Below are 27061 nucleotides of genomic sequence, written 5' to 3'. Positions count from 1 at the left end.
AAAATGTTTTGAATGATTAAATTTCAATTCAACCCATATATCCAAATTCTAATCCCTATACTGATACCTGTTTTATTCTACTAGGTTGAACCATATGAAATCACCAACATTCACTGATCTGTCTACAAAAAAGCAATTTCATCTGATTCAGCCTGATATTTGTACTTATTCTAATCTTTATCTTCACTTTCACAGGCTAGTCCTGAGCCAGTTTATTATTTAAAATCAATCCTTTCAGATCAATGAGACAGTGGTTCTCTTTTCTGCAAGTGAACTATAGGTAATTTTATGTCTGGAGCTGGCTTTTACTGAAGATTATTTCCTATTAATAAAATTCAAGAAGGCCTCAATTCAATGATTGTTTTTTAGGCAGGCTCCCTTGCCCTACAACTTGTGGTGCTCTACATGAGATACTTTGAATGTTCGAAATTTAGGAATGAACAGATGCCTCTGAGTTCCTCTCTGGAGGATTGTCATCCACACCAGACATTATTGGTTGTATTTCATGTGTTCTTTTATTTATGGCTTAACCACATTGCCAATATGTTTCTATCATTTCAAACAGCTATTATTTGATGACCAATCAATTTAGACCTTTGGAGTACCTTATTCCCGGAAAATGGTAATTCTGAAATTCTTTACATTTGTTCATAATAGCACCTGAGAACTATAAAATCAAACCTAGTTATTGAACACCCAAAGGCTGAACAATTGCACATTTAACTGTGTATACTCTGTGCTTAAGGAACATGACTTCCCCAAAGGAAAGGGCAGACGAATCTGATACAGTTAGAAACACAATGCAAAGGTTACTGCTAGGCATAATAGCAGATTAGTGACATGGCTGGGTGGCCACTGGCCAGGCCATATCCAGTTTCCTGTAATAAGAGGTGGATGAATACAGGTTAATAATGCCAAATAGGGCTTAGGCTAAAGCCAAGTGCAGTCCGCAGTCCAGGGAAAGCAAAGCAGCACAGCTACTATTTCGCATTTCTTCTGAAAACAATATACAAGGCTTATAGGCCTAGGATGCTGGAATTAATATTTAATGCAAAAAGCATCACTAAAATGGGTGTAGACCTATCAAGTATAAATGATCATTTCCACCTCTGCTGATAATTCTTCATTCATTTAGGCTATCATACCATCAGAACAACAGTTTATAGGTGTGCTTACTGTAATAGCACTTTGACTTAACTATGTTGGCATTGCCCATCCATGTATACTTTGATTTTATGGTCTCACAAAGCTCTAAAGAGCAAACAGGCACCTATTAGTCCACAGTTCACTGACTACCTGCATTGTTTTCTTTTTCTGAATCATTGGGAAGGCTTATAAAATTGCCTTTCCATATACTTGAAATGAACCTATAAGCTTAGGATAAGGAATTAGCAAGCATACAGACTATAGCACAGAAAATATTTGAAACATTATGGGAAAATGAGCCAATTAAAAATGATTATGAAAATATGGAGGGTTAGGGATGTAGCTCAGAGGGGAAAGCACTTGCTAGCACATTTGAAACTCTTGAGTTCGATCCTCTGCACTGAAACAGGGGTAGGGGGGTGTTCCATATGACACGTTGCTAACTCCATTAACATTTCTTTTCTCACTTTTTATGCTATTTCTATGAAGGTTTGTCTAGCATAGAACTAATCACCTGCTTTCCTTTGTATGTATGCACAAAACTTCTAAAAGTTCAGAGGAAGAAATAACATGTCACTTTGACTTCTCCAAGAAGCAGACCCCAAGACAGATGAATTCTATAGGAGATATATGGGGAAGATGGTTGTGAAGGGGGAGGGAGAATGAGAAGGTAGGAGGAGCCTGCAGCCTCCAGACAGGGAGAAAAGTCAGGAAAGCAAGGCTAGGCCGGAAGTATTTCAGTGCTAGAAAGTCTCAGCTGAAATCAATAGGGTGGCCTGAGCAAAGCTGCCCATTAGAGAAGTCCCACATTGGACAAAGTGGCCTGGCTCCAGCAGCCCTGCCCTACAAGGTCCTTGAGGGTAGGAGCACAGGGGAAGCATGGCCTGGGGGGCTGCTGTGGATCCCAAACAGTAGCAGCAGGAGGTGTCCACCACTGTCCCCCCACAGCATCAGCATCAACAGCAGCAGCAGAAGCAACAAAAGCAGTAGTTTCTCTTGAAAGGAGAAGCATGTGTTGCATTTCTGTGTTCTCCATAATTTCCGCACCATGCAGTTTTATCCTGGGACCACATTCATTTAAAACAAAGCTAAAAAAAAAAAAAAATCGACAGCTTCCCTGAAATGCAGCCTTGAAGACCACTTTTCTGCCTATGTGTTTTTCCTGACCAAACCCAGGTTCTATCCACTTTCATGGCACAGAGGAATAAGACAGCCACAGATCTAGGACTTCCCATCTCCAGAACTCTCTGGGGACCCTGCCAGTATCTGCCAAAGAGTTACCTTTATTAATTCCTATGGGTTATGGGCCTAATGGGTCAAACCTAGGATACAGTCCACCTGCTCAGGTAAGCCATAACAGTGAACATTTATACAGAATTTACCATGTATCAGCCACTGTTCTAGCTGTTGTGCTAACTCAGTTAATCCTCATCAATCTATGAGGGCAACCGTATTATTATCCTCATTTTTATAGATGAGGACACTGGGTCACAGAGGTGGAGTTAAGTGGTGGAGCTTGGATGCCCGTCCAGGTAGTTGGGACACCTCAGTGTGTGTTTGTTATGGGCTGAATGTTCACATGACCCTAACATGGCAGTGCTGGTTTTGACAGTAGCATAGAAGTGGACAGTGGCAAACAGCAGCAGTCTCAGGGACATTGGCTAATGATGATTTTGTCATTCAAAGTAAGAACAGAGAAACTCACCAGGAATGGATGATCAGGTGTAAACTCTATTAGGAAAGAAAAATGTACATCACACACATAAGCAAGTTTGTATATTATTTCAGTGGGTTAGAAGAGTCCCTGAAGTTGATCCATAGCCTCCAGCAGGTTAAAGACGTAGTGTTTTAAAGGAACTTAAGGGAATACCCGAAGACCTCATAATCTATAACCTGTCTTTAAATGGGCTGGGCAAAAGGGCAGAACACTGGTATGATTGTTTTATAAGAAATGTTTCCTGGGGACAACGGAAAGTACCGACTACCGACTACTAGTTCTCAGATTTATTACGTTTGTTTTTTTTTCTTTTTTTGCTGGAAAAATTAAATGGGTGAGCCACAAAATACTAAGAGAACTCCATGACTTCTGAAAAAAGAAATTATGCTAGATTCATCTATAATAATTCTTTGAGAAGATAAGATGTGCGAATGGATAAAGGGGAAGCAGTGAAGGTAGTGGCCCAGTGTTCCACCTTCTCTGTTGATGCCTAGCTATATTAACTAGCAGGGTGGACACTCAGCAGTGCCCAAACCAGTTCAGACAGTGACAGGAAACACACTGAAGGTGAACTCTTCTTCAGTCTTTAAAAATTCCTTCATAAGCTGCATTTTATAGACTTTTTTTTTAAAAAAATGGAATTGAAGGATCCTTGTGATGAACAAATCACCAGCTTAGAGGTGAAAGAAAAGAAAAAAAAGAAAAGAAAGAGGTGAGAATGAATGGGGACTTCAACCACTGAGTGCATATGAAACTGCTGATCGCTTTATAAATGATCTGGAGGAGGCTACGGGAAAATTTCTTGATCTGTTGATTACCTGACTTCTTGGTTGTACAGATGAATTGCAGAAGATACTTTAAGAGTGTATCAAATGGACATAGACATCAGTATATTTTAATGTGGAAAGCACAAGGTAATGAAGGAAGTAAAAAAAAGTTACAACCCAAAAGAGTTTCCTGGGATTAAATGATCGAATCCACTGAAAGGAGAACTAACTCAGAGTCACCAAGTCAGACCTGTCACTTGAAGCCACTGGTGCCTTCCATGAAACCTCACCAGATAAATACAAAGGGTGCTGTGCTCTTACCATCCCCAGAGGGAGCCCTTCTTTTCTCAGACAATTCCCTGTTTAGAAAGTTCTGCTCGGTGTTGGGGCAACACCATTCTTTTCCTTATGCCGTACAGTGTTCTAGGATGACAGAGAGAAATTCTGATTCCTCTTCCACAAAACTGTCATTCAAATTGGAAGGGCTAGAATGTTCTCTATAAGTCTTTTGCTTTTAAAGCAGGCTAAACATACCATATGTCTCCAATGTTTTGCCTGGAACAGCCTAAATGTCTTAATTATCCAAGCTGCTTTTCCATGGGTGAAAAGAGCTCTAATTTGCTTCTGTCCTAGGTCCAGGACTGACTGACTTCACGATTTCAGGCATGATGGGATCAGTGTGCTATGAAGAAGACCTTATTCAGGGGACTCTTTTTTTTTTTTTTTTTTAACTAACAGATTTATTGAGGTATAATTTGTATACCATAAAATTCATGCTTTTAAAGTATCCAATTCAGTGTTTCTTTTTTTTTTTTTTAAATTTAGCATATTGAGAAGGTGCTGGCAAACATTTTCTCTTCCAGAATATTTTTATCAACCCAGAAAAAAACCTTAATGGCCATTATCAGTCTCTACCCTTTCCCCAGCCTCAGGCAACTCTCAGTCTACTTTTTGTCTCTATGAATTTACTCGTTCGGGACACTTGATTATGACTAGCTTAACAGTGTTTTCAAGGTCCAACCACACGTGGCAAGAATCAGTGCTTCATTTCTCTTATTGCCAAACGATATTCCATTGTATGGATATGCCACATATTCTTCATCCATTCTTCAACTTTTGGGGCATTTGGGTTATTTCCACTTTTTGATATTATGATTAATACTTTTAGGCATACTTATATGTCAGACTTTGGGTGAACATATGTTTTATATTCCCTTAAGCATATACTTAAGGATGGAATTTATGGTAAATCTTTTGGGGAAAAGACAAACTGTTTTCCACAGTGACTACATCATTTAACAATGTCACCAGCAATGGGTGAGGGTCCCAGTAACTCCACATCTTCCCCAACACTTGTTGTCAGTCTTTTTCATTAGAGCCATCATAGTGGACATCACCACTTTGATTTGCAAAGCCCTAATAACTAATGATAACAATAGCATCTTTTTTTTCCATTTATAGAAACTTTTTTAAAAATTAAACATACATGATACACTTCTACCACAAACAGAAACTAGAAGTATAAAACTTGTACATATGAGGATACAGCTATATTCCTTCAGATTTGAAACCCAGGGAATGGTTAAAGAATGTACATTTAGGAAGAAATAAATATTATATTATGGGAAATAATGACCATAGAAGCCAAATACTTTCTTATTGTATTACATCTAGTTAACAATAGCATCTTTACACGTGCTTATTTTACATGTGCTTTTGTATATCATCTTTGGAAAAATATTTATTCTAGTCCTTTGCTTACTTTGTATTGGGTTATTTTTTAAGTTATTGAGTTGCAAGAATTTTTATATATTTGGGTACTAGACATGTATAAGTTACATGATTTGCAATATTTTCTCCCCTTCTGTGAACTAGTTTAACTTTCTTGATAGTGTCCTTTTGTAGCACTAAAATTCTTGTTTCTTTTTACATTTTAATTTTTTAACAATGTTGAAAACTGAACCCAGGGTTTCACATACGCTAAACAAACACTATTACTGAGCTACATACCTGGCCCAGCACTAAAATTTTGATGAAGTCTAATTTATCTATTTTATTTCTGTTGTCACTTATGCTTTTGGTGTCATATATAAGAAACCAGTGCCAAATCCAAAGTCATATAATGTACTCCCGTTTTTTAAATTAATTTTTAAAATTTATATATGACAGTAGAATACTTTACAATTTATATTACACACATAGAGCACAAATTCTTCATATCTCTGGTTATATACAAAGTATATTCACACCAATTCATGTCTTCATATATGTACTTTGGATAATGATGTATCACATTTCACTATCATTTCTAACCCCATACCCCCTTCCACCCCTCTGCCCATCTAGAGTTCATCTGTTCCTCCCATGTTTCCCCTCCCTACCTCACTATAAATCAGCCTCCTTATATCAGAGAAAACATTCAGCATTTGTTTTTTTGGGATTGGCTAATTTCACTGCATTATCTTCTCTAACTCTATCCATTTACCTGCAAATGCCATGATTTTATTCTCTTTTATTGTTGAGTAATATTCCATTGAGTATATATTAAAGGGTATCTAGGTTGGTTCCACAGTTTAGCTATTGTGAATTGTGCTGCTATAAACATTGATATGGCTGTGTCCCTGTAGTATGCTGTTTTTCCAAGGAATCTCCATAATGCTTTCCATATTGGCTGTGCCAATTTGCAGTCCTACCCAGCAGTGTATGAGTGTACCTTTCCCTCCACATCCTCACTAACACTTATTGTTGTTTGTATTCATAATAGCTGCCATTCTGACTGGAGTGAGATAAAATCTTAGAGTGGTTTTGATTTGCATTTCTCTAATTGCTAGTGATGACGAACACTCTTTCATATATTTGTTCATTGATTGTACATCATCTTCTGAGAAGTGTCTGTTCAGGTCCTTAGCCCATTTGTTGATGGGGTTATTTGTTTTTTGGTGTTTAGCTTTTTGAGTTCTTTATATACCCAAGAGATTAGTGCTCTTATCTGAAGTGTGAGGGGTAAAACTTTGCTCTCAAGATGTAGGCTCTCTATTCACCTAACAGGTTTTTTTTGTTTTGTTTTATTTTGTTTTCTGAGAAGAAACTTTTTATTTTGAATCCACCTCATTTATTGATTCTTGATTTTAACTCTTGTGCCAAAGGAGTCTTATTAAGGAAGTTGGGGCCTAATCCCAACTTCCTTAATAATGGAGATTAGGGCCTACTTTTTCTTCTATTAGATGCAGGGTCTCTGGTTTTATTCCTAGGTCTCTGATCCATTTTGAGAGATATGGTGAGAGAGGGATTTAATTTCATTTTGTTGCATATGGATTTCCAGTTTTCCCAGCACCATTTGTTGAAGAGGCTATCTTTTCTCCAATGCATGTTCTTGGCACCTTTGTCTAATATAAGATAATTGTCATTTTGTGGGATAGTCTCCGTATCCTCTCTTCTGTACCACTGGTCTACCAGTCTATTTTGGTGCCAATATCATCCCGTTTTTGTTACTATTGCTCTGTAGGATTGTTTAAGGTCTGGTATAGTGATTGTCACCTGCTTTTACTCTTCTTGCTAAGGATTGCTTTAGCTATTCTGGGTCTCTTATTTTTCCAGATGAATTTATGCTTTTTCTATTTCAATGAGGAATGTCATTGGGATTTTTATTGGAATTTCATTAAATCTGAATAGTGCTTTTGGTAGTATGGTCATTTTGATAATATTGATTCTGCCTATCCAAAGCAAGGTAGATCTTTCCATCTTCTAAGGTTGTCTTTGATTTCTTTCTTTAGGGTTCTAGTTTTCATTATATAGATCTTTCACCTCTTTTGTTGATTCCCAAGTGTTTTTTTTTTTTTTTTTGAGGCTATTGTAAATGGGAAAGTTACTCCCCTGTTTTATTCTGAGAGTTTTCTAATTTTGCCTCACACATCTTGGTCTTTGATTTGTTTTCAGTTAATTTTTGTATATGGTTAGGGCAGAGGTCTAACTTCATTCTTCTGCTTATGGATATTCAATGGTCTCAGCACCATGTTTCTTGAAAGACTATTCTCGAAAGGTCTTGGCACCTTTACTGTTTATATTGGGGAAATCACTTCTAGTAGTGGTAGTGGCATGTGCTCATCACACTGCTGATTCACAGTGAGTTTACAGTCTCCTAGATCCCCTATTTCATGGGGGCTACTGTTAAACTGAGTTTCCCCTCCTGCCTTTGTGTGGATGGTAATTTGGGACCAAATATTAGAATCCAAATTCATTCCTCTTAAATGTTACCTTCTTAGGTGTGCTGTCATTTCACCAAGTTGGAAGCTCTGGGATGGGGAGTTTATCATATTCATTTTCACTTTTTCAAATCAGTTAAGGGATATTTATTAAACTTTGTATCAGGAGTATGAGCTAGGAAGTTAAATAAGACAAGGCACTTGCGCACATAGAGTGGGTGTGGAAAACAGAGTTCATACAGAATCAAGCTAGTAAACAAGAGAATTTCAAATAGTCCTAAGTTGTTTAGGGGAACCCCTTTAATCTAGAATTTCCTTAATAGCATTTATGTCTCCATTGTTATTCTGGAAGGTGGTCATGTCTAAATGCCGTAGTTTAAAATTCATTTCAACAAGTGCTGTACTCTCAAAAGGGCTCTCCTTGTTTCTGAGGCTAACATCAAAGAGGACTCTTGTGTACTAATGAGAAGGAGGCACCATGGTAATGGCTGGGCCTTGAGCCAAACTCAGCTATCTTGCTTTGGGTTTTAGAGGAATACAAGGCAATCCAAAAATGACTACTTCAATGGATCATATAGCAAGGGTCTGCTAACACTGCTGCCACTTTATCCCCATACAGAACAACCATCTGGGTGTTGTCTACATTCTTTCACCAGCAGCCACAGTGTTATATGCATGCTCTTCCTTTCTATAAAAATTTCTATCTTTCAGAAGGAGCCAAAGGAGAGTGATATTTGAGACTGATGAAGAAGTCCTACTGAGACTAATGGAAATGAAATGTGCCAGAGGAAAATCCTTTTCCTGAATCTGTATCACCTCTGAGATGAAAGTCCATCAATACTGATGAAAAACAGCCAGATCCCTAGAGCCGAAAACAAGGTCTGACATGTAGCATCCAACAAATATTTGTTGCACATATGAATGAATCAATGACAAATTCTAAACAATTCAGAACTTTTGCTTCTTTTATAAGTTCTTATGCCCAGGAGGACTTTTTTCAAAAGTTCACCTGAGTATCAAACTTCCTGGTTTCTTTGGTTTTGTTCAATTTTGTTTTTAATTCCTGCCTGATCAATGAGTCATTGATTACTACCAAGGCTCCAGGGTGGTATTAGCAGAAACAAGAAGCTCCTGGTATTTCTAGGCAAACCTGAATCATTCTACAAGACCGCTGGATGCTTTAATGATCTCCTTTGGCCAGCCTCCTTTGTGTCTTTCTATTTGAATTAGAGTGGCATACTCCTCGACCCCCTGTGTTGTTTCCTAGCTTCACATGTTTACGTTAACAGTTTTCTTCAAGAAAAGACGTCTCCCAAATTTAATTTCTCCTAGAGACCATTAGTTTCCATTTGATTGATAAATCATAGGCATAATTATGGATAACATACAGGTTCCACTTTAGGTTTCATAGGGAGGTAGTGGCAGGAGGTGGCTAGGGGAAGGACTACGATATTTCAGTATAAATATTTTGTGGAACACAAAATCTCTCTATTACCAACTGATCTTTCTTTTTTTTTTTGCCATTTTGCCTCCATGAACACAAACAGAAGTCAGACTTAATATTCATCAATTCAACTGATTCCATGGAAACAATAGTGATTTCTAAGATGAAAAAGAATTATGGATGCACAGCAATCATTTTTCTTGGCTGCATAAACCAAACCTCTGACTCATCAAATTAAATTACTCATTAAAATACAGGCCAAATAAACATACTCTGTATTCAGGTACTGATGTCTCTCAGATGCAACAGGGGATGAGATAATGTTGCAAAAGAAGAATTTACTCCCCTAGCCTCATGGGCTGAAATACAGGATGCACTTCTAGGATCACTATCAACTTATTAAGCCCACATAATACATGGATTCATTTGCCCTCTGCTTTGTTGTCAATAGGACTATCTAAAATGGATGTTTCACTGCTCCCTGAAGTAAGCATTTTATTTCTTTTTCTTATTACAGGGACATAAGTTCCAACAGGGAAGCTCCACGGTCCTTCAATAGGTCCCCGAGTGCCCAGTGCTAGGACAATTTCCCTGGCAACAACTGGTTTATGGCAGTGTTTTTGCTATTTGGGTTAGAGTGGCATACTCCTCGACCCCCTGTGTTGTGTTATCCTATTTCTGTTTGGGGGATGTGGTGCTATTAGGGAGGATGAAGACCAAGAGCAGGAATGAGGCCAGAAGTCCCCCAGCTCTATTGTCCAGGATTTTTTCTTGTAAGGTTGGTCTAATCCTACATTCTTCAAACCTTCCTGCACTTCCTCGAAACACTTTTTAAAAAAAACATAGATGTCATATGTTCCATCCCAACATAGTTCCATCCCAGACTAATGGCATCAGAGTCTCTAGGGTAGGGCCTGGAGTGTTGATATTTGGAGAACTTTCCAAGAGCGTCCGTGGGTTCAATCCCTAGTACCACAAAAACAAACAACCGACCAACGAACTTCCCAGGAGCCTGTGAAAAGCAGTTCAATGAAGAACTACTGAGGAGGTGAACAGATGAAAGACCTCTCATGACTGGCGGCTCCTGTCCTACTGACCCCTTGATATCCTCTAATTTACTTCATTTGTCCTTCATTAAAAAACCCCAGAGAAGAGCATTAAACCAAGTCATGTAACATCTTGTAACTGTGGGAGTTCAACTTCAAAGGCCTTCAGGGTTTTGGGTCAAAAGCATTTTGGATTGTCCCCACAAGTCAGCAGGATCCTTCTGTCCAGTCTGCTTTGTCTTTTCTTTCCTCCCTGCCCTACACCAGTACTGGGGATTAAGCCAGGGGTGCTCTACCACTGACCTACAGCCCCAGCCCTTTTTATTTTAGAATAAGTCTTGATAAATTGCTGAGGCTGAACTCGAACACCCTCCTGCCTTAACCTTCTGAGTAATGAGTAACTTGTGTCTCCATACCTAACGGAACTTTTCTTCTTTCTTTTGTGTATATATGTGTGAGGGGGGTACTAGGGGTTGAATCCAGGAGCACACTACCACTGAGCTACATCCCCAGTCCTTTTTGGTTTTGTTTTGCTTTTTATTTTGAGACAGGGTCTCACTAGGTTGCCCAGGTTGAACTCAAATGTGCAATCCTCCTGCCTCAGCCTCCCAAGTCACAGGGATTACACCTGTATGCCATCACACCTGTCTCTGGACTTCTTTAATTGAGGACTCTAAGAATATAGTTTGGTAGTTGCCAATAGGAGCTCATAGAGCACCTAAGAATTGCTTATTGGGGAGAAGAGCACTCATACTCCTGATAATTCCTAGGAAGAATGAGCCAGTGTTGTTCATTCAGGTTGGGATGCATGTCAGTAGCAGGGTTGCCAGCCTCTGGCAGACTGGCAGTCCCAGCCTGTTTTCTAAAGCACCTCTTTCTCTTGGTAGGGTCAAAGGACATCAGATCACTTAAAATGAAATCAACAACTCCTAGTAAGAAATCTTACATTATCTAAGTGCCTTTACCCTTGGATCATCCAAAGACTTCCTTTCAAACACACTAGCATCTAGATTTGAGCATTCAAAAAGATGCTACCCTTTAAAATAGCTGATAATGGAGAGTACATAGGAATCTGACAATGTTGGGTCCTGAGCCACAGGAAGAGTTTTGGACATATGTCTAACTGCATAGGTAGAACGCTTCCACTAAGCCATTTGAGTCATTGTTATGAATGGTTTCTTGCTCATAACTTAGCGGTTTCAAGTAAAATAGCTGTTTTAGCAAGCTTTTTCTCTGCTGTCACTAAAAGGCCCGACAAGAACAATTTTAGAGGAGGAAAAGTTTATTTGGTGCTCACGGTTTCAGACGTCTCAGTTCACAGATGGCCAGCTCCATTGCTCTGGGCCAAAGGTGAGGCAGAACATCCTAGTGGAAAGGTAAGGAGGAGGAAAGCAGCACAGGACATGGCCACCAGGAAGCAGAGAGTTCTCACTTACCAGGGACGAAATATAACCCCCCAAGGCACACCCCCAGTAACCTAGCTCCTCCAGCCATACTTTGCCTGCCTACAGTTACCACCCAGTTAATCCCTATCAGTGGATGAATGCACTGTTAAGGCTCTCGCCACCCGATCATTTCACCTCTAAAACTTTTTCCACTGTCTCACCCATGAGCTTTTAAGGACACCTCATACTTGAATCGTAACAAGAGTTATACTTTTGCCATGGGTCTTTGTGGTGTATCCTTAGGATTTTGTGCCTGTTCCTAAAGTCTGCAAATAAGAACTCAAGAGTCTGTTCAAACTGGGATTACAATATTCATCAGTCTTAATCTACAGAAGGAGCTTTATATTAAATGCTGTGTGGAAGACAGGCACTGTCAGGAACGATACCTAAATGCCGATCAGCAAGATTTGTTACTTGCTGCTCTTCACCGTCAGCTTCCTCGGCTGGTTTGGTTCATCTGCCTCAGGGAAAACTAGGAAAGGCCGATTAAAATACTGCTTAAGCTTTATCACACTTCCACTTTTGAATTGCAAAGGCATTCTGTACTCTTTAAATAACTCCAGTATTTAAGTTTTTCTGACACTTTTAGCTAATGGAGAGCCTCCTTAGCAGGCAAAGGTTTAAGAACAAAATCTATGTGTGAAATGTCTAATGTCCAACTATATATAGTCCACTTGCCACTCTACAGTCGTTGCATTGACAGTAGGGCTATGACTTATGGTGAGAAGGCACACAGCTCTCCTGTTGCTCTTTCACAACAACACTCACACACACACGGTCCTGCTCATTCACTAAATTGTTAACTATTCACTGGTTCCTACTGTATACAAGTTTATGCCAGACCAGTTAGTCAACCAGTTATAACCATAGGGCCACTGAATCCGGGATTCTCCTGCCTCAGTCTCCCAAGTAGCTACAGTGTGGACTACCGTGCCTGGCCTTGTTCCCCCCTCTTTGTACCCCTTCCTAGGCACTGTCTTCTTGTTGGGATTATAACTGATTGACTAGCTGGTCTGCTTAACTCTAGTTTCTTTTTTCTTCTTCCTTTCCATCACTATCTTTAATTAATTCTTTAAACTGCTTACTATGTGACCTTGTTGAAACTTAGCTCTTCCCATGCTTCTTCATGTCTAAAACAGAAATCTTTGATGACTCTTCTCTCACCTGCTGAATGAAGGCCGAGCCCTTTGGCATGGCATGCCAGGCCACTCATGAGCAGATTCTACCCTAGAATCTTCAGGGCTTAATTTGCACATTAACGTTTAAGTGTACATGTGTCAAGCCTCACAGCATTCAACAAATTATCCAGCAAAACCAAAATGTTTACAAATTGCTAAAATGAGCCTATGTGGTATTTGTTTCCACCTTTCAACGATCCTGATTCAACCACTCTCTCAGATTTTTCATCACCTTTGAAAGTTTAGGATTTTCTTTATGGTGTTTACTCTATCTGGAATGCCTAAACCCCAAGTTTGACTTATTGAATTTCTTTAAGGTTATCTCAAATATCACATTCTCCAGAAACAAACAACTGGTTCTCCCATCAGAATGAATTAATTCTATATTGTACCTGCCAACACTTTGAACTTGGATTATCTTACTGTGGTAGTTTGCATTGTTTTTCTTGGTGCCTCCCTCTTCTCTGTGTCCATGCTCTTTATTAGTTGGCACTGTAGTTTCCTCCTCTCGAGGTGGAGCATTCTTCCCCACCACACTGATGTTGGGCTTGGCAATGGAACTTGCTCCAGCCAGTGAAACCAGGCAGACACCATGGTGTGCCCATTCTGTGTCCATGCAGGCTTCAAAGGGCATAGCAGGTTTCTGCTTGCCCCTCTTGAACTTCTGCCATCATTATGAGAAGAATGCACGCTGGCTAGCTGGCTGATCTAGGACAGATGACAGTTATATGGAACAAACTTGTACCCAACCTGCAGGTTGAAACCCAGCGCTGCAAAGTCCAGTCTAAATCATCTGACCTCCAGCTAACCTGCATATGAATGAGAATATATAACCATTTTTAAAAAATCCAGTATGTTTGGGGTGGTTTGTGCCTCAGCATTACTGTGCCAACAGCTCACTGAGAAAATTTTTGTACAATTTTGTACTTTCATTTTCCATGGGCGTGTCTGATTGTCTGCCCCAACTGGATACTTCTGGTAGATGGGAATCATGTGATCTTCATCTTTGTATTTCTTCATGACTTCTGAGCACACTACTCATTTTTTGCTGGTTTCAAGTGGATAACAAAACAATTCCCTGAGGTTTAAAATCAACAGAGGAAGTCATTAGTTAGTGACGTCTTGATGATCATCAAAGACTGCCTCCTGTGCTCCATGTGGTGGCACCAAAACAATTTGACAAGCTTCCTGAAATGCTTCCAGGCAAGATCAAAGCAACAATAACTACTGATTAGTACACAAATAACTGTTAGTTACTAGGTCAATAATGGCAGGGTTACTCTTTTTCAAAATGTGACACAGGTCAATTATCACAAAGCTTTGAGGAACTAGGACAAAGGAGCCAACACTCCTAAATAGCAGACTTGAGGTCTTCTACTGTATACTCAGAAGGGCTTCTTGTTCCCACAGATCTTCTTAGAGGGGCATTTTCTTCTCTCTCACCAAAGATTTCAGTGAATTCATGGATGTTTACAATGGAGGTTTGTCACTGTTTTTAGGACATGTGTTAGGAGCCGAAGGCAGGGAGGAAGCAGATCACTGTTGCAGCTGGCAGAAGGTTACTGAGCACATGAGGAATGAGCACACTCCAGTCTGAAAACGGAATTCGCCTTCCAGACCCAGATTGGTTTCCACATAACTGATTGTGTGACCACAGGAAATCATTTAACTTAGTGGAAAGAACTAAGCATTGATGGAATGCAGCCACTGGTCTCATCTATACCCGCTGTCCCATTTCATCCTCACAGTAACACCATGAGAAAAGTGAAGAGCTTTAAGGATATTAATTTGGCCACAGTTTGGTTATGTAGCTATTAATGGGCAAAGCTAGGATTTAAATTTCAGATTGAACCTGGGACACCACTGCCTCCCATTGGCGATTCCTGCTCTGTTTCCCTGTCACCCAGATATACCCTCTATGGATAGCAGCCTCAGGCCAGGATGAGTCTGAGGCTGACAAGCCTTCTTATACAGAGATTTATATTTCCATGCTCCGCCTCCATTGGCAGTCAGACATATGGCAGTTAGCCCCCCACCACCAAGACACTCCATGTTCTTATCTGTTCTCAAAGCTTGACAGCTAAGGTCATTTTTTCATAAATGTTTGTATAGAGACAATGCTTACATTATGACGTGACTTTTCAAGACTAGTGCAGTAGTTCCTGTTGTGTCCTTTCTATATAAACCATGTTCTGTTATTGGTCCAGAATGTCCTATTTCCATAACTGAGCCTGGAGGAGGCTAAGTACCTGGGTAAGGAAAGGGATCATTCTCCTGAGGCCTATAATCTTTTCCCTTATAAGCTATTGCATTGGTGGCAGAGTAGCAAGAACTGTCAAAGCCATGGGGGCAGGTAGGACAGAAAACCAATAGAAAGCTCCTCATTCCTCTAAAAGTTAAGGTAGGAAATACCAAGAAGGTTTCTATTTCACTGGTTCCCCCTTTCTCATCTAGAAGGAAAAACTCAAAAAGCTGAAACCAAATCTCTGTAGTCAGCCACAACCATTCAGAAGGTTAACCAGCGGCTGGTTAATCTCACCAATCTTAGTCACACAACCAGTTAATGAGAGAGTTGGTAAAGCCACTCAGCCAGCCAGGCAGAGGTCACAGGGCCAATTCATAAATGATGCACAACTCTCAGGTTCCGCATGCTTTGTGTGGCCTCCCGGCTTCTTGGGTCACCATGCAGCGCTGCTGCTTACACCCTCTGCTCGACTGTGAGGTATGTAGGGAGGACACGCTTTCCTCTGTGCTCACTGCTGCCGCCTCCATAGTCTGATCCAGATCTGGCCTGAAGTCACTGCTGGAGCTGAGATGTGTGATCATTGTTAAATTTTGATAAAACTAAGTTTACTTTGGAATGATGTGGTAACTTTAAGGAAGTAAAGAAGGGAACTTGAGATTCCTTTATAAAAAAAAAGAAGGGAAATATGCAGATGCTTGTGGTTTGTGTATTTTAGACATGCTAAATGAAGCAGGGAAGAAGTGGAAGGTTGGGTAGAGGAGGATATAAGTGGTACCAGATGTTCTGTTCTAGAACATGCACAGGAGTTTAATTAAAATATATAGATATTTATATTGTTTGCTTGCTCTGTGATTTGCCTAAAGGTGTTCTGAGAATTGTTTTTCAAAGGTATAATGAAATGGGAGACATATATAACATTGGGTTAAAAGCCTTATTGGTTAAAAACCTACTTGGATTTGCCTGAAACTTTCTAATGTCTATTTTCACTGTGTATAAAATGACTTATTACACTTTTGTAACCAAACGAGCAGTTTTTGTAGAATAAAAGATGCCCTACCTCATTCTTGCTTATAATTTCTAAATAATCTATATGATTATTATTTAGCACCTACAGTCCAGGGGAAGGCCTCTTAACACATTTGCTTGGTTAGTTTAATCAGTTGGTCAGTCAGTCAAACCAGCTTCTTGAAGAAAATCATCAGATGCTAAATACATGTTTTGTTTTTAACTCTAATTATAAGTGCAATGTAGGCCAAGTTCTTGGAGCATACTTATTTAAGATCATAGGCTCCAGAGTAAGACTTGCTTGGGGAACCTGCTGCCCATGTGATTTTGAGCAGGTTTCTTTCTCTGTATCTCAACTTCCTCATCTATAAAATGGGGATGAAAAAATATTTGCTTCATGAGGCTGTAGTGAGCATTTTAAAATAATAAATTCAAATTAATTAGGACAGTTCTGGCACATGATAACCTCTCAGTGTGAATGATCATTGCATAAATCATGAATTATGTGAAATATTTAGATATGATTTAAAATGAAACAAGAATTTAAAGATATTTACCAAGCAAAAGAAGTACATAAGACTTAGCATATTAAAGATTTTTTCATCCAGGCTGGGGTTGTGGCTCAGCAGTAGAGCGCTCGCCTAGCACAGGCGAGGCCCTGGGCTCGATCCTCAGCACCACATAAAAATAAACAAAATACAGGTATTGTGTCCAACTACAACTGAAAAATAAGTATTTCTTTAAATAAAGATTTTTCATCCTTTGTAGTGTTTACAGCACCTAGTTTATCATCAATTTTTAAAACAATATGTCTTTCAAAGAAATAAATTATTTTTTCAAGTAATAATTCATTTCTATTCTGCTTAACGTACGTTTTCAGCACCCCTTCATGTTCAAAACATTAGAAAAACTAGGGATAACAGGAAGATATCTCAGCATTGTAAAAGCTATCTATGCTAATCCCCAGGTCAACATAATTTTAAAAATAGAAAGAAGAAAAATTGAAAGCATTCCCTCTAAAAACCAGAACAAGACAAGGATGCCCTCTTTTACCACTTCTATTTAACATAGTTCTTGAAACACTGGCCAAAACAATTAGACAGATGAAAGAAATTAAAGGGATACAGATAGGAAAAGAAGAACTCAAATTAGCACTGTTTGCCGATGATATGATTCTATACCTAAAAGACCCAAAAAATTCTACCAGAAAACTTCTAGAACTAGTATATGAATTCAACAAAGTAGCAGGAAACAAAATCAACATCCATAAATAAAAGGCATTTCTATATATCAATGATGAATCCTCTGAAAGGGAAACAAGAAAAACTATCCCATTTACAATGGCCTCAATAACACACACACACACACACACACACACACACACACACACACACACACACAGGAATCGACCTAACAAAAGAGGTGAAAGACCTCTACAATGAAAACTACAGAACACTAAAGAAAGAAATTAAAAAAGCCCTTAGAAGATGGAAATATCTACCTTGCTCTTGGATAGGCAGAATTAATATTGTCAAAATGACCATACTACCAAAAGCATTATAGAGATTTAATGCAATTCTAATCAAAATCCCAATGACATTCCTCATAGAAATAGAAAAAGCAGTCATGAAATTCACCTAGAAAAATAAGAGACCCAGATTACGTAAAGCGATCTTTAGCAGGGAGAGTGAAGCAGGTGGCATCACTATACCAGACTTTAAACAATCCTACAGAGCAATAGTAACAAAAACAGCATGGTATTGGCACCAAAATAGACTGGCAGACCAATGGTACAGAATAGAGGACACAGAGATTAACTCACAAAATTACAATTATGTTGTATTAGACAAAGGTTCCAAGAACATGCACTGGAGAAAAGATAGCCTCTTCAACAAATGGTGCTGGGAAAACTGGAAATCCATATGCAACAAAATGAAATTAAATACCTATTTCTCACCATGCACTAAACTCAACTCAAAGTGGATCTACAGTATTCTTTTCCTATAGCTGATTTAAGTATAAATTTACTGTTGGAGAGAGGAGATTCTTTTTGTCCACATCCCAAACCATCTTCTTGCACTTTAAGTAAAAAAGCAACTTTTCTTCCATCTTTCTGTGAATTGACCCAGGACAGCAAGACTTCCAGAGTGGCAACCAAGGAGTCAATTTAAAAAATACTGATGTTATAAAATGTGAATGATTGTAAACACTGGATAAAAATTATCTTTTTGAAATTCAAATGGTTTCCAATTTTTTGGTTTCAAGAATATCAAAAGAAAACCTAATAAATTTGGAACATTAGAAATAGCATTGATGATATGTGATACATGATATTTGACATGTGCCATTCTTGGAGACAGTTCAAATAATTGAGCAACACTGATATAACACAAGTCCTTCCATTTCCATCTATGTAACCATGCATACAAGTTTTTTTTTCAGTATTCCTATTAAGAATATATGAGGGCTGGGGTTGTAGCTCAGTGGTAGAGCACTTGCCTAGCATGTATGAAGCATTGGGTTTGATTCTCAGCACCACATAAAAATAAATAAATAAAATAAAAAGGTATTGTGTCCATCCACAACTTATATATATATATACACACACATGTACACACACACACACACACACACACACACGAACAGGGGTTGGGATGTAGCTCAGTGGTGGAGCGCTTGCCGAACATGTGCGGGGCACTGGGTTTGATTCTCAGCACCACGTTAAAAAAGATGAATGAAATACAGGTATTCTGACCATCAACAACTAAAAAAAAATGTTTAAAAATATATGAATAGAACTGATGCTGAAGTGTCTCATTATCATACTATATAATATTTATCTAGACGTGAATTTTAAGAATCCCTCAAACTCATTAAGTGATGTAGTTTACATTTTTAAAAAATCTTTTATAGTCACTTGTTTCTCAAATTATTAATGAATATATGTTGGGTGAATCACTACGTATAAAAATGTGTGTAACAGAATTAATTATATGAACAAAGGAAATGCAAAATATTTTAATTTGTAAATATATTTTTGTTTTAGAGAAGTACGATAAGATGAACAACAAAAACGTTCACAGTATAAATATATTAGGATATATATCACGTACAACCAGAAGAATGAGAAGTTATACGCCATTTACGTATGAAGTGTCAAAATGCATTCCACCATTATGTGCAACTAATTAAAACAAACAAACAAATAAAGATATAGTAGGATAAAGTTCTGTGGAGAAAGTGAAATAGAAAATTAATTAAAAAGAAAAGGAGCACTAAAATTTTCGGGCAGTTAAAAGAGCTTTGTGTGGATTTTAAAGAGTGGATGATGGTGGGTATCGAATATGTATTTAGATTCCATTGGATACTTTGATGCTACAATATTTGAAATTAAAGTTATCAGTATTACAGTCTTTGTACTATTTAGACCTATAGCGCACAGTTTAAGATGTGAACTTTAAAATCTGTGAGAGGGGACACTGTTTTCTAAATTGTTGTAGAGGACTCCTGGGCAAAGCTCTAGATACCACTGACCTAGAGTAGAAAACCCTGTTCCCTGTGAGCTTAAGCATTGGAATGGCAAACACAGGTTCTTCTGGAAGTTGGTGAACAGATAATCTACCCTTCTCATGTTTCAAAAGACCTTTCTCATCATTGGTTATTAATAAGGAAAATGCCAGTTCGTAGTGGCTCACACGTCCACTTTTGCCCTTCCAAGTCTCCTGGGAATATGTGTACTACCTTCATGCAAGAACATAAAAAATGGTACTGCTTTGAAGATTCTTAGAAGGAATTACTTTTAAAACATATCCCATAATCAATAATTATCTGATACTATTGAAATTTTTAATTTTTACTTCCCACAACTCAATTCAATCTATTATATTTTATCTACTATATTCAATTTATGAAAATCCTGATGAAATATCGAGGTGGCCATAAATGCACATTCATTTTAGGGAGTCAAGGATACTGTTAATAATAAATCAAATAAAACCAATGGCATCCCTATTTATAAAAACACTGGATGTAAAATAGCTACTAGTTGACCCCATGAGGTCATTTGGCCATGGAGCTTTTCTTTCATTTATTTATATGGATACATATCTGTTAAATGGCACTTCTCAGGTCCTTTTTTATATGCCACTCTCAACATTCACTGATGACTCTCCCAAAACTCTCCTGTCCAGACCTTCAAAAGCTGAGTTCCTGTCTGCCAATAGTGGAACCCTCATTAGGCATCTGTCAAATCCCTACACCAAGGAGTTGTCCATGCCTCATTCTTTATCTTACCCCTTATACTCAACAGTTCCAAAGTTCTATTGATTTTAATTCATAAATAATCCTAAAACCCACTCACTCTGATTTTCTACTACCTCTGTTGCTGAGTATTTCCACCTCAATCAATAACTAATAAACCCACACACAATTTTTTTTTTTTTTTTTAGAGAGAGAGAGAGAGAGAGAATTTTTTAAGTTTTCGGCAGACACAACATCTTTATTTGTATGTGGTGCTGAAGATCGAACCCGGGCCGCACGCATGCCAGGCGAGCGCACTACCGCTTGAGCCACATCCCCAGCCCCAACACATTTTTTTTTTGAGACAGGGTCTCACTATGTTGCCCAGATTGGCTCCAAACTTGCAATCTTCCTGCCTCAGCCTTCTGGGTAGCAGGGATCACAGGCATGCACCACTGTGTCCAGCGTACAGTAATCTCTTAACTGGCCTCCCTGCCCCAATTACTCCGTGCTTCACCATGCCAGACGAGCAATCACTTCAGAAGTTGAGCTCTTGTCATCCTTGTTCTGAAAATTTTTCAATTGCCCTCCAGTGTTTATCATTTAAATTCACATATTTAAGTGTGGTTTATAAAGCCCTTCGTGATCTGCTCTGTCTACTTTTAGATACCTCCCACCCCTTCACCCAAATGCAAATGCGAAATCCTAGGACTCCAGGAATAAGACGTGGTGCTTGTGTTACAAAGTGGTAGGCAGACACATACATATCATTTCTCTGAAATGTCAGATTCTGACATATTATATTAGAGGTTCTAGCAAAGTGCTGTGGTGGCAGGGTAGAAGAAAGTCCCTGGGGAAGGCTTTCTGGAAGAAAAAGCCAGGTCTTGAAAGGTTTCCTTAGAATTGTTAGATAAAACCTACGACTCCCAGATAAATGATTTATACAAAAACATAAGTATATCCCATGCAATGCTTAGGACATATATTAAAAATTCACAGTCATTGTTTATATGAAATTCAAACTTAAGTTCATCTCCTGTATTTTCACTTAGTAAATTTGGCAGCCCTACCTTAAGACTGTGGAATAGCTTGGAAACAAGAATAGGGAAAAGATAACAGAGAATGGCAAGTTGTCCAATGCAGCTGGAGTCTCAGGTGTAGGGGGGACAGGCAAAAGAGGAAGATACAGGAGATACCAGAAAAGTCACCAGAGCTCCTTCAGAGTCTTTTGAATGGCTTTGATATGTCACGGAGGAATATGATGTCATCCTGTGAACTTAGGTTCAGAAATGAAACAGACAATGTCTTTTATGAAAAATAGAATGTACATATAAATTTTTATGGATCAAACTCTTGTCTCTTTGGGGTTTACAGTTAATACTGGTTATATGAATCCCAAGCACATCTGAAGCCAAACAGAAAAGATAGATTAACTGTTCATACTTAAACAAGAACAGCAATTGGCAATACTGAACATTAAATATTTTCTCAGAAAATTTCCAATGCAGGTGGTAATTTATACACATTAAATTGCAGGGGGAAAAAAAGCTGATGAATACCTACAGCAGGAAGTGAATCAGTAAATTTTGATCTTATTTATTCACTATGCATTGATTTAAATAAGATTTTAAGTCTCATGTTCATATAAGAAGCTCAATGAAATACTGACTATCTGAATCACAGATATAAAGCCAATGGTTAAAAAATTAACACATTGGTTATTTATTCATTACCCTAATCATTATAGAGCCTCTTACTTTAAATGATTCAAATTAACAATGATAAAAGCAAATTAGCAATCTTTGTTTTTCCTGCCATATAAATGCCAACATATGCATTTTAAAATCAGTTTTGAAATTCAACTCTGAAAAGGCAAGAATTCACATGACAGACATGTTTAGAAATCCCTTTTGTAAAAAATTTAAGCACTGAGGAATGTTTTCTTAAAAGTTGTAAAAAGACATTTTTGAGCAATTAAGGAAATTTGAAGATGGACTAGACATTAGATGACGATGAGGAACTATTCTAATGTTGTGGGTGTCATAATGACTGTGGTTAAGTTTAAAATAAAATTCTCTTTTGGAGGTACACACTCAAGTGTTATGGGTACAATGATATAATGTCTGGGATTTGCTCTTAAAATACACCACTTTTTAAAAAAGAGTGGAGAATAGATGAAAACAATCTGCCCAAATGCTGATAACTATTGATGCAGGGTGATGGTATGGGGGTTCAGTATGAGATTCTATTTTAGTGTATATTTGAAAATTTCCACATAAAAGGCAAAACAAAACAGGCCTTTTTCATGAGTGAATAACTTGCTTGGAAACATTTTATATAGTACCTTAACATCCTCCTTTCATTTCATGGTAAAATTCTCTGTATCTCTAATGGTTATTAAAGCAGTTAAATATGTGCATCTTATTACTAATGACTCACTTATTGAGAACATTCTATGAAGCAGGCACTGTGTATGATGCTTACCATGCAATATTCATTTTAACGTAACATGCAACAATCTTTTGATATTAGGCTTGATTATTATCCCTATTTTACAGATGGAGAAAGTAAGGTTTGGAAACAGCACTCACTGTCACAAAGATAGTTATACGCATTTGTGCTGGAATCCAGATTCTGACTTCCTGATTTTTCAATCACTACCTATACTGTCAGGTAAAATGGCAAGAGTATAAATAAAGATATACATAATACATACTACAATAAAAAGAATGTGGAAATTTGCTCACATATTTTCCTTTTGCCACAGCCATGTGGCTCACGGACAGACCTGTGATCAGCTCAGCCCCAGCATTTGTTCAGTCATGGATCAAGCTGTTATTTTAAGTAGAAGAGGGGAAAGATACTGCTCTCAGACAAAGAAGGAGAAGCAAAGAGAACAAACATAACAAATAGAAGTCTCTTCTCACTGATAACAGCAATTCTGCAACTGCTTTCTAAAAAAAAAATAGTAGTAACAAACAAAATAACTAAATTGCACAGTTTGCTCGTGTGTGTGTGTGTGTGTGTGTGTGTGTGTGTGTGTGTGAGTGTGCGCACGCCTTCTGACGCCTGGTTATATTTTGCAGGAGTTCGCTTCGGGTTTTAAATAATTCATCATGCAGAGCCTCTTGTTTGGCGCAGGCAGGCAGGGGGTGGATGGAGGAGGTAGCGAGGGAGAGGAGCTTGGAGGACGCACATCATACAAGTGAGGAACTGGCACAGCTGCAGCCCCGTGAGACCCCGCCCCGATGAGCTCATCCCTTGGCAGTGCAAATTAGGATGACATAATGTTTCTGGAGAGCTCCTTCCAGCCCACTGCAGCAGGAGCGCTCTTGCTTTTCCTGAGCACAGGAAAAATTAGCATCGGTATTTCTAGCTGTTCCTGAGGAAATGGCATTTTATTCCAGGGTGTCGTGGGATACATAACACATTGCCTGCATTACTATCAGTTCCCGTGCAAATGAAAAATAGCTTATCAGTAAACAAGTCACTGATCACTATACTTATCAAACTATAAAGGTAACTGGCATTCTTCAAAAAACAGGATCCAGTTACAATGATATGACACATAGTCTTTGTGTTTCTTCAAAGATTTTTAGCTCAAGTGTATTAAAAATTATCACAGCAAGAGTATTAAATAATGGTAATAATCATTATCATTTATTTAACTTATTTTATGCTAGGAACTATGCTAGATGTTTTACGAATATTACTTAATTTAATCCCTACTACAACCCTACAGAGTAGGCATCACCATCTCCCACACATACACCCTTCGTAGATAAGGAAACAGAGGTCCTGAGAAGTGGGTAAGTTGTCCAAGATCTGACAGCAGTTATTGGCAAAGCCAGTGTGACTCTGGTTCACAGCCTGTTCTGCTGATTACCAGGCTACACTGCTCTCTAGGCCTCACTACATAGGTGTAGTTCTGAAGGATGTATGTCACTGTTTAATAATGACACAAACTAAAAGAGAGGACTGTTCCTACCAAGAAATCACAGATGACCAAAGCATAGGTGCCTGGCATTTCTCCCCTCGTTAGACACTCCCATTTTGTAACAGGAGTAAGGTGGAGTAGTATTTCTACAGTTGCCCATGAGCTAGGCACATGAATGGCTCAGTTACCATAATAACTGCCCCATGTTGTAGTTATCATTATTCCTAATTCATAGAGAAGACAACATCCAAAGTGAAGTATCTTGTCCAAATGAACAAAATAATTGAGAAGTCTGGGGTTTGCAGCCAGGACTGACCATTTCTAAAGCAACATGCTATTGTAAAACAGACAAAGCAACATACTATTGTAAAACCCAGTCCATAGATCTGGGTTTGAATTATGGTTTCTACATTTACTCTGTAACCTTGGACAAGTTATGAATACCCCTGAGTCTCAGCTTCTTCTCTATGAAGTGGGACTGTCTTTAGGAGTATAGTAACGAGTAAAATAGCAGTGAAAATACAAATACAGCAGCCACTATAGAACCTGGCAATAGGAGACAGTTACTAAATGTTGATTTATTCTTTTTCCTTTGTATGAACAAAAAATTCTTTAAAATTTTGTGAAAATATTTAAAGAAATGTGGAAAGGAAGAAATGGAATATTCCTGCAGTTTTCATCATTCCTTTCCCTAACTCCTCAAATAACCACTGTTTAACCTTTTGAACCAGGGTTTTGGGGGAAAAAATGAATGAAGTAAGAGGAAAGAAAGGATGAGAAGAAAACATGGTAACCGAAGAGGATAAACAGGTGGAGGCAAGTGAGGGGCTAGAGTAGGTGGGCTGCAAACTACTGAAAGGGAGGAAGGGTGGCAAAGTGGGGGTCCAATGATGTAGGTTTGGGTACAAGCTCTACCCCACAAGGTGGGTGGCTTCATGCAAGAGTCTGTGACACACCCCTTACAGAGTTGTTGGGGGGCCCAGGAGAGGGAATGGGCAGTTCTGAACCCATCCCCTGGTGTGCAGGGGGGCTCAAAGAAGGGAGGGCACAGAGGATGAGAATAGGGACCAGACTCCCTTCCACCGCATCTGCAGCCTGGCATCGTCTTCTTGAGTCAGAGCGGTCCTGGTTCACAGTGTTAGATGGGAGCCAATCACTTTTCTTGTAAATTTTTTTTTGGAAAGATTTCCCACCAGTCCCTTTTCACTCCCTGCCTGCTCTCTTTGGAACATTTTTGATTCTGACGCTGGTTGCAGGCTGGGGAAGTGCAGTCTGGCTGGCAGGTGACTGAATACTCCAATTCACCTGTCCTGCTGATGATTGGAAATGCAGAGGTGGTGGTGGGCACAGGGGTGGGGGGTGGAGTGGGGGAGTCTGAATAGAGACAGAATCTGTCCTCCATGTGTGAGATTTCATTAAGGCTGGGCTGATTAGCTATGATAAAATCTCACCCATGGAGAATAGAGTTTGATTACGACTGGAACCCCTTGGAGCCAGGATCAAATTTCTGATCAGCTTTACCCAGAGGATCCTGTAGATGTGTGCTGCCTACATATACCTGCCATCTCGCTGTAAAACTGCATGTCCAATTCTACCATCTGTTAAACAAATTGGAAAGTTTGATATTAACTACACCAAAATCTGTGCCATACGATGCCTTTAAACTTAGGTTGAATGACAAGGAAGTATATTTAAAAATGCAAATCCCACAAAGTCATTTCTTACAGTTAAAAGGAAAACACATGGATCCAGAAAATTTTTGCTTGTACATCCCATGACCGTATTTGAAATCATGCCATATTGGTTTAGCAATACTTCACAAACAGTTATAGATTTAGTTAACTGAGGTCCTATATGATAGGAAATAAAAATTACTAATAGTTAACAATGTATTTTAATTTCTAAGAAAGGAGATTAGGTTTTGTTCTCCAACTGCAGGAACATCTTCTTTCCCACTTTTTCAAACTGTGTCTTTGCAAACAACATTACTTCTGAACCTTTGCCCTGGCATAGTAAAGCTAGTAGTTTGCCCATTTATATAGGGATAAATTAATCTTTGTAATGAAATCACTCAAACAACCTGAATCAAATTTGTTACAGACTTGGAAATGAAAGATGTGATATGGATGCATCAGATGCTCAAGTTTAAACTTTGTAGAAATAAATAGAATCATATAACTTGATAACTAGAACTGACTTCAGTAAGATACTTATTTAAAGGGCATTCATGTTTGAGGAAAAAAAATTCATTTGAGGTTTGTTTTTGTTTTAGGGAAAGAGGCCAGTTATGTCAGTTGACTTTGTCACTATAACAAGTAACTGGGATAATCAAGGTTTATTTTGGCTTACAGTTTTGGAGGTTCTAGTTCATGATCAGGGGGCCCCATTACTTTGGGCCTATGGTTAGTTAGCAGCACATCAGGAGCACATGGTAAAGAAAATCTGTTCCCCTCATGGCAAGGAGACAAAAAGGAAGAGGAAGGGGCCAGAATCCCATTATCTTTTCATGATCATGATACTTATTTCCTAAAGACCTTCCACTAGGCCCTACCTCCCAATAGCACAATGCTGGGGACCAATCCTTTAACACATGGGACTCTGGGGGACAGTCAACATCCAAACCATAGTACCTAAGAGGACTGTCATCTAAGAGATCATGGGTTTTATCTAATTCTAGGTAGTTATGTACG

General features: G+C 38.6%; 1 protein-coding gene across 3 annotated transcripts in view; it reads right to left on the bottom strand.

Moving 5' to 3' along the window:
• The window catches only part of Znf704 (zinc finger protein 704), a 210407-nt gene that overhangs the window by 72976 nt on the left and 110370 nt on the right, over positions 1 to 27061 (bottom strand). The gene's annotated exons all lie outside the window — the stretch shown is intronic.

This window comes from Urocitellus parryii, chromosome 7 (assembly GCF_045843805.1).
Source record: "Urocitellus parryii isolate mUroPar1 chromosome 7, mUroPar1.hap1, whole genome shotgun sequence".
Taxonomy (NCBI): Eukaryota; Metazoa; Chordata; class Mammalia; order Rodentia; family Sciuridae; genus Urocitellus; species Urocitellus parryii.
The sequence above is the reverse complement of the archived record's forward strand: the minus strand, read 5'-3'. Positions and strand labels throughout refer to the sequence as shown.